The sequence below is a fragment of the Lepisma saccharinum genome, chromosome 13 (assembly GCF_977018435.1).
Source record: "Lepisma saccharinum chromosome 13, izLepSacc3.1, whole genome shotgun sequence".
Lineage (NCBI taxonomy): Eukaryota > Metazoa > Arthropoda > Insecta > Zygentoma > Lepismatidae > Lepisma > Lepisma saccharinum.
Genome location: NC_139241.1, coordinates 61,470,723 through 61,480,017, shown reverse-complemented (window position 1 = coordinate 61,480,017; position 9,295 = coordinate 61,470,723).

Sequence of the window (9,295 nt, the reverse complement as noted above, 5' to 3'; positions counted from 1 at the left end):
TGTAGATTTGATAGAAAGTCTGCTTCCCTCGTCTTAAATATTTATTGTGCATAAATTCATTTTTTATAATAATTTTATTAGAAAATAAATACAGTGAAACCCCCATTTTACATTTTCCCACATTATACACTCAATCTTGATGGTCCCAACAGTAAAATTTTTTCTCTATTTGACATATTCCTGAATTTTTGGTTTCTTCAGCTTGGTCCCCTGAATGTTTCTTCTTTCCTTTTTTCATTTTAATTTCAAACAAACTGTATTCAATCAATCATGTGTTCTTCTAGTTCAGCATTTCAAGGAGCCAGAACATACGTGAACATGAATAACCATTTCCATAGCCAAAGTTAATTACTCTTATTTTTCTACTTCCAGTAATTTCTAGTTTGAACAGGTCTTCCATATCCATTAAATTAGGCACACACAGGAGATGTACTATGTAGATTTTCAGCGAAAAATGCAGGCTCGACCAGGCCTCGAACCCGGGTCTCTGGCAATCCGTGCCATTGCTCTATCACTGAGCTACCGAGCCAGCCTGGCTTCCCCTGCATTTTCGCTGGCGCTGTTTTACCTGTGGGAAATCGTCTCCTGCAAGTGCTACTGCAACGGGATCTGTTGCCTTTGGAACACTATAGACGTCGACGTTGCCTGGTTCCTCCCAGCGTAGAGATGTCAATCCATTAAATTAGGCACACACAGGAGATTTCCCACAGGTAAAACAGCGCCAGCGAAAATGCAGGGGAAGCCAGGCTGGCTCGGTAGCTCAGTGGTAGAGCAATGGCACGGATTGCCAGAGACCCGGGTTCGAGGCCTGGTCGAGCCTGCATTTTTCGCTGAAAATCTACATAGGTCTTCCATATATCTTTCCGCACACAAAAAAAGTCCGTAACAATTTTAATGAATTTTGAAAAACATTTTTGTGGCACTGTAATTTATATTTAATAGTGTGCACAAGAGATTCCACCTGATGTAACATTTATTTACTAGTTTATTGGGATGAATTCACGTCAGTTTTGGACTAAAGTACATGTTTATCACAGTATATTCCTGATTATTCAAAGGAGATGTGGTTTCATTATATGAGTTTTTAGTACAGTTCTTGTTATATTTACTACAGAAGGGGTCAAACGAAATATTTTAAGGTCTGGTAAAATTTAGTTAATAATAAATTGAGTCATCAGATATGTCTGTAATTTGTGTATTTTTTGTTATTCCTCTCATGAATATAGTGTTTCATATTTTTAACGTAATCGTGAAAAATAATCCTTTTTTTTATATTTAAAGAAAGGTCCATTAGTTATTTTTACATGAACATACGATTCAGGCTTTTACTGAAATCTTTGCCTTTTTTTTTTTAAGATTGCATTGCAGGTATCCATTCTGTGGCAGTTAATTCATTAGTGTGCGCGTCAAATCTCCTGCATATAGCCTTGACCGGCTGAACAGCACCAGCGAATCACAAACAAATGTGGCGTTGCCTAGTTCCGTGCTCTCCTCAACCACGCTGTTTCTTTTTCCGTGTGAGATTTCGACATGGCACCGCTGTAGTACGCTGCTATTGGCTATCGCCATATGCAGGAGATTTGATGCGCACTCTAGTATTGTATGCAAAAGGGACAACTGAAGGATCAATGATAAATGAAACAAGCAGCAGACACACCACGCTTTTATCTCAAGATTCAAACTTTGTCATTTATGTTCATTTTATGTGGAATGAATGAATCCATGTAAGAATACAAAAATGTACATCCATAACAATACAATCAGGATATTCACACAAAAAAGGTCCCTGTTCTTTTCATAGAATAATCAAAAATGCAATAATCATTTTCATTACGTCAAGGAAAAAATCATTCAACACTACTTTTTTATCCTCAAATATTTTCAGTGACACCAATCAGATAGATTATAAGGTGTAAAAGCAACTTAAAATTAACAAGAAAAAGTAATTTTCTTCTACTGGCTTATGGTTCTTGCAAGCCAGTACATTTTACTGTTACCTCCATTTGTTGTACATTTATCTGAAGTTTTGAGATTTGAAATTGACTTTTAGTGCAACAGGCCCGTAGCTAGAATTGATCTCCGGGGGGGCTTTGTAAACCAAGTCCACTTTTAAAAAATTAACAGTATTAAATTAAGGTATTTTTATGTGTGTGTATGTGGGGGGTCATTAAGTTACATAAAATTTATAAATATCATACAAATACAACATTTTTCTAAATCTTTTAAAACATCTCTTGAAGTGTTAATTCGCTGATACTGAAGTCATACCTTACACACTCCATGCTACTTTAGAATTTAGATTATGTAGATATTTATATCACACACAAAAAATGCACAATATTCAGTCACAGTGCCTACAGTATATTCCACCCCATGCTGAAGCAATGAAACTCCCCTTCGGGTCCAAAACTTGGGAGCTGTTTTTGACCTTTGGCGCAGATGGAATTTGCATGATGACATCAAAGTCACAGATTTCTGTCGCAACAGGGACACTGAAGGTACAGAAGCCCCCGTATGAAAGAACTTTCGTAAGTCTAGAAAATATTCTAAATACTTGCAGCTACTTCTGCTCTTAAACACAATGAGAGAATGTAATAGATGCTGTTCATATTCTGTAGAATATGTTTCAAGTTGTGAGCTGTCTACATTTTCACTCTTCACTGCAAACAAAATATGCAAAATAGTTTACCTAATCCCAAGGGGGGGGGGCTGATGGCAGTTCCAGCCCCCCCCCCCCTGGCCCCTGCTTGGGTATGGGCCTGCAGTGCAGTCAAAATAGGAAAAATAAAGGAACTAATTCATGTCAAGCTGAAATTTGGTACATAACTTCTTTATAGCATTAAGAACAACATATCAAAAGTCCCAGGCGATCATCACCTTTCCGCTAAGGCTGCCATTTTGAAAAGATGGCAGACAAATTCAAGTTTTTACGAAATAGAAGAACTAATTCACAACAAGATGAAATTTGGTACATAGCTTCCATATAACATCAACAACATATCAAAAGTCTTCGGCGACCACCTTGCTATTAAGTTTGCCATATTGATATATTGTAATTAATGTTATAGAGAAACTATGTACCAAATTATATGAACTAGTTCCTTTATTTCGTGAAAATTCATCTAATTTGACCACCATAGTTAGATATGCCTGATACAAGAGTGCACATCTTCTGAAACATAATAAAAAGTTTTTTTTTTTTTTGTATGGTACCATTATAAGAACTGTGAAGTACATTGAAAGGTGTGGGGGGGGGGTAACTAAATATGAACATGTACTTCATTGCATTACTATTTATACATTCAATTGCTTCCGGTTTTAAATATACATATTGATTATATTTTGGCAACATTTTTCAATATATTCTTTTTACTTTAGAAAGGGGTCAGTTTCCACAATTAAAAATAACATTACATTCCATGTGGATTGATTTGTGTATTTTACTTTGCTTTTCTGTCACTTTTGGCTAATCACAAAGATGAGGATGAGAGATGATATGATGAACACTCACTCGCAAAGAACAACCATACCCAGGCTAGGATTTGACCCCTAATGTCATACGATGTTGTGCTAATCACACTGCCATGGAGGCTGGGTACAGTACCCTTTGGCAACTACATTATTGCAGGCAAACAATGCTATGATAACTCACACTAAAACCACGAGTTTCTGGAGGGAGCAGGGTCCCATTCTTCCTTAGGAAAGTTGTCCCTTTGAACTGAGGTAACATTTGACTACCGGTGGAGGCACATTGTAGTGGTTTGGATGCCACCCAAACTGTATGTGGTCCAGTCTCTATCTGGGCATAAAGTGGACTTAAAAGTGATAAGGATTTCATCTCTGGAAGGGGGAGAGTAGATTCAATAAGAACAATACATATATTGTAAAATGTTTTATAGTTGCCCCCCATATTAACAGTGGTGGATGTGCAAGAGAGCTTTACACCAGGGACCTGTAACGTAACCCAACTTGTAACGCTGTCAAGTTACGAACGGAACTATCGATATGCGTTACAATGGCATTGGCGTTCCACACAGTACCCGACAGATTGGACCTACCTACAACCTGGATAAATTAGGCGTACCGTTACTCAACGACCCATTCGCTTCAGGTACTGAGTGGAACGGGTCTCGGATGGAACGGGTACGATCGTACCCGTACATACTGTACCTGAACGGTGGCTACCGGGTACGAAATGGAACCACAAGTTGGTAACCGGTACTAAAGCACAATCACCAGCGCTTGTTATTAAAATACCGGTACGTGGATAGAAATGGATGAAGCGGGTAACATTTGTAACAGGAACTTACAGTACGTATTATAACAGTTTACTGTCAATCAACATTCCACAGCAGCAAATGGAATACCGATAAATATACACTTCTTTGATTAAAACTAATTATAATAACTTTAGAAAAAAGTAATTCGTGATCTTTCTGGATTTTATTTATCCGAAAAATATGTATAAATGCTATCTAGTTTATCTTTAATTAATTTGTTAATAATGGTATCAGCTATGCAAAAATTTTGAATACCGTCACTCTGGCAAACTATTAACAATAGAAACAATTAGTTTCAACAAGCTCATGTATATTATACTAATTAAAACGACCTGCGCAGAAGGTCGATATTCGTCATTCAGGCAACCTGTTACTAGGAGGCATGAGCAGTAGGCCCCATTACTTTTAAAATAGGTAGAGAAGTGAAATTGAGTTTGAAGGTAGATTATGCTAATTAGAGCACGGCAAATCAACATGATGTGGAAAACCGGAAGTTGATGGACGCCATATTGAAAAATGTTACTTCTTAAGAGAGAGGAGTGAAACTCGGTTCAACGATAGCTTATACTAATTAAAGCATGGCAAATAAACATTATTGTGGAAAGCCGGAAGTTGATGGACGCCATATTGAAAAATGTTACTTCTTAAGATAGAGAAGTGAAATTCGGCTTGAAGGTAGCTTATGGGAATTAGAGCATGGCAAATCAATGTGATTGTGGAAAACCGGAAGTTGGTGGACGCCATATTGAAAAATGTTACTTCTTAAGATAGAGAAGTGAAATTCGGATTGAAGGTAGGTAGCTTATGGGAATTAGAGCATGGCAAATCAACGTGATTCCGGAAAACCGGAAGTTGGTGAACGCCATATTGAAAAATGTTACTTCTTAAGATAGAGAAGTGAAATTCGGCTTGAAGGTAGCTTATGGGAATTAGAGCATGGCAAATCAACGTGATTCCGGAAAACCGGAAGTTGGTGGATGCCATATTGAAAAATGTTACTTCTTAAGATAGAGCAGTGAAATTCGGCTTGAAGGTAGCTTATGGGAATTAGAGCATGGCAAATCAACGTGATTCCGGAAAATCGGAAGTTGGTGGACGCCATATTGAAAAATGTTACTTCTTAAGATAGAGAAGTGAAATTCGGCTTGAAGGTAGCTTATGGAAATTAGAGCATGGCAAATCAACGTGATTGTGGAAAACCGGTAGTTGATGGACGCCATATTGAAAAATGTTACTTCTTAAGATAGAGAAGTGAAATTCGGATTGAAGGTATATGGAAATTAGAGCATGGCAAATCAACGTGATTGTGGAAAACCGGTAGTTGATGGACGCCATATTGAAAAATGTTACTTCTTAAGATAGAGAAGTGAAATTCGGCTTGAAGGTAGCTTATGGGAATTAGAGCATGGCAAATCAACGTGATTCCGGAAAATCGGAAGTTGGTGGACGCCATATTGAAAAATGTTACTTCTTAAGATAGAGAAGTGAAATTCGGCTTGAAGGTAGCTTATGGAAATTAAGCATGGCAAATCAACGTGATTGTGGAAAACCGGTAGTTGATGGACGCCATATTGAAAAATGTTACTTCTTAAGATAGAGAAGTGAAATTCGGCTTGAAGGTATATGGAAATTAGAGCATGGCAAATCAACGTGATTGTGGAAAACCGGTAGTTGATGGACGCCATATTGAAAAATGTTACTTCTTAAGATGGAGAAGTGAAATTCGGCTTGAAGGTAGCTTATGGGAATTAGAGCATGGCAAATCAACGTGATTGTGGAAAACCGGAAGTTGATGGACGCCATATTGAAAAATGTTACTTCTTAAGATAGAGAAGTGAAATTCGGCTTGAAGGTAGCTTATGGGAATTAGAGCATGGCAAATCGACGTGATTCCGGAAAACCGGAAGTTGGTGGACGCCATATTGAAAAATGTTACTTCTTAAGATAGAGAAGTGAAATTCGGCTTGAAGGTAGCTTATGGGAATTAGAGCATGGCAAATCAACGTGATTCCGGAAAACCGGAAGTTGGTGGACGCCATATTGAAAAATGTTATTTTGTAAGACAGAGAAGTGAAATTCGGCTTGAAGGTAGCTTATGGGAATTAGAGCATGGCAAATCAACATGATTGTGGAAAACCGGAAGTTGATGGACGCCATATTGAAATACGTTACTTCTTAAGATAGAGGAGTGAAATTCGGTTTTATGATATTATGGATATTACTGCATTGGAAATCAACATGATTAGGGAAAACCGGACGTTAACGGAAAAATTTACTTTAATATTCCTCTTTCCTTTGGTGATTGCTTATGTTAATTAGAACATGGTCAATTTATATGATATTATAAAACCGAAAGTCGATGGACGGCATAATTAAAAATGCAGTTTATTAAGATGAAGAAGTGAAATTCGGTTAGATTATTGCGCTTACTAATTCGAACATGGACAATGCATATGCTGTCTGTAAAACTGGAAGTTGATAGACGCCATGTTGAAAAAGAAATACATTTGAGTGTCGATTTAGTTTTTATTTATTAAAAATTAATTATGAATTCCATGAAACTCAGGTTTTCCAGAATCATGTTCATTTGTCATGTTCTAATTCCCATAAGCTACCATCAAACCAAATTTCACTCCTCTGTCTTAAGAAGTAACGTTTTTCAATATGGCGTCCACGAAATTCCGGTTTTCCACAATCATGTTGATTTTCCATGCTGTAATTTCCATAATCTACCATCAAACCAAATTTCACATTTTTCAATATGGCGTCCACCAACTTCCGGTTTTCCACAATCATGTTTATTTGCCATGCACTAATTACCATAAGTTACCATTAAACCGAATTCCACTCGTATATCTTAAGGAATAGCATTTTTCAATATGGCGTCCATGAACTTCCGGTTTTCCACAATTATGTCAATTTGCCATGTTCTAATTCACATAAGCTACCGTCAAACCGAATTTCACTTCTCTATCTTAAGAAGTAACATTTTTCAATATGGCGTCCATCAACTTCCGGTTTTCTACAATCATGTTTATTTAGCATGCACTAATTAGCAAGATCTACCACCAAACCGAATTTCACTTCTCTATCATAAGAAGTAACATTTTTCGATATGGCGTCCATGAACTTCCGGTTTTCCACAATCATGTTGATTTGCCATACACGAATTAGCATATGCTACCACCAAATCGAATTTCTATTCTCTATCTTAAGAAGTAACGTTTTTCAATATGGCGTCCATCAACTTCCGGTTTTCCACAATCATGTTTATTTAGCATGCACTAATTAGCAAGATCTACCACCAAACCGAATTTCACTTCTCTATCATAAGAAGTAACGTTTTTCGATATGGCGTCCATGAACTTCCGGTTTTCCACAATCATGTTGATTTGCCATACACGAATTAGCATATGCTACCACCAAATCGAATTTCTATTCTCTATCTTAAGAAGTAACGTTTTTCAATATGGCGTCCATCAACTTCCAGTTTTCCACAATCATGTTGATTTAACATGCACTAATTAGCAAGATCTACCACCAAATCGAATTTCACTTCTCTATCTTAAGAAGTAACGTTTTTCAATATGGCGTCCATGAACTTCCGGTTTTCCACAATCATGTCAATTTGCCATGCTCTAATTCACATAAGCTACCGTCAAACCGAATTTCACTTCTCTATTTTAAGAAGTAACATTTTTCAATATGGCGTCCATCAACTTCCGGTTTTCCACAATCATGTTGATTTAGCATGCACTAATTAGCAAGATCTACCACCAAACCGAATTTCACTTCTTTATCATAAGAAGTAACATTTTTCAATATGGCGTCCATGAACTTCCGGTTTTCCACAATCATGTTGATTTGCCATACACGAATTAGCATATGCTACCACCAAATCGAATTTCTATTCTCTATCTTAAGAAGTAACGTTTTTCAATATGGCGTCCATCAACTTCCGGTTTTCCAAAATCATGTTGATTTAACATGCACTAATTAGCAAGATCTGCCACCAAACCAAATTTCACTTCTCTCTTAAGAAGTGACATTTTTCAATATGGCGTCTAATTTCCAGTTTTACCAAAATAATTTTGATTGGCAATGCCAGGTCAACCCGAATTTCAGATCTGTAACTTAGATGGTAACATTTCTCAATATGGCGTACATTAACTTTCCCTTTTTTCCACATGTATTATTAGTTGGTAATATTATAATTACATAAACTATCATCATGTCGATCTTTCAATATCTTGCTTGAAAATATTTTTTTTAAATATGTTCACCTTGCACCCAATATTACGTGTATTGGTTATATAAAAGTAACATTATTAATAACAAATCTCACGATTCCATATTTATTTATATACGAGTATATACAATTTATATTTTATTGCCTACAACCTCAATTAATATTAGTTCTTATCGATTTTTCAAGAATTCAACAATGAAAGTTTTAAAATGAAGAGTTACGTGACATATATTTTCTGATCCATTCAATACCCATTTGATTTGCTGAAAATAGGTTTTGTTACAATTGTACCCGATCCTAAAGTTCAGATATACCCATCATGAATTTGTACCGGTATGATTCTAAGGAGAGGTACGTACCGTAACGGAACCGGCATTCAGATAAGGAACGAGTTCCATGCTTTCTGGTACGGGTATTTTAACGTTCCACTCTGTGTACCCAAAGCTATCGTCCCCGAAGCACTCTCGGGTACGAACGGAACGGTATAGCAGAAGCGTTACTGTTCGCCTTACCAAGAGGTTCTGGTATTTTCCTTGGAACGGTCCACAGCACTTGGGCCGGTACGCGGTACCCGGTACGGAAATAACGCGGAACGGTGACAAATACCAATGAATTGCGTTACGTTACAGGTCCCTGCTTTACACCAAAGTGACATATGACACATTTCACTTGAGACAGTACCAGTCAATAGTAATACAGTGGATCCTTGATAACTCAAACCTCAACATCTCAAATTCCTTGATAAGTCGAATGTTTTGTAATCCCC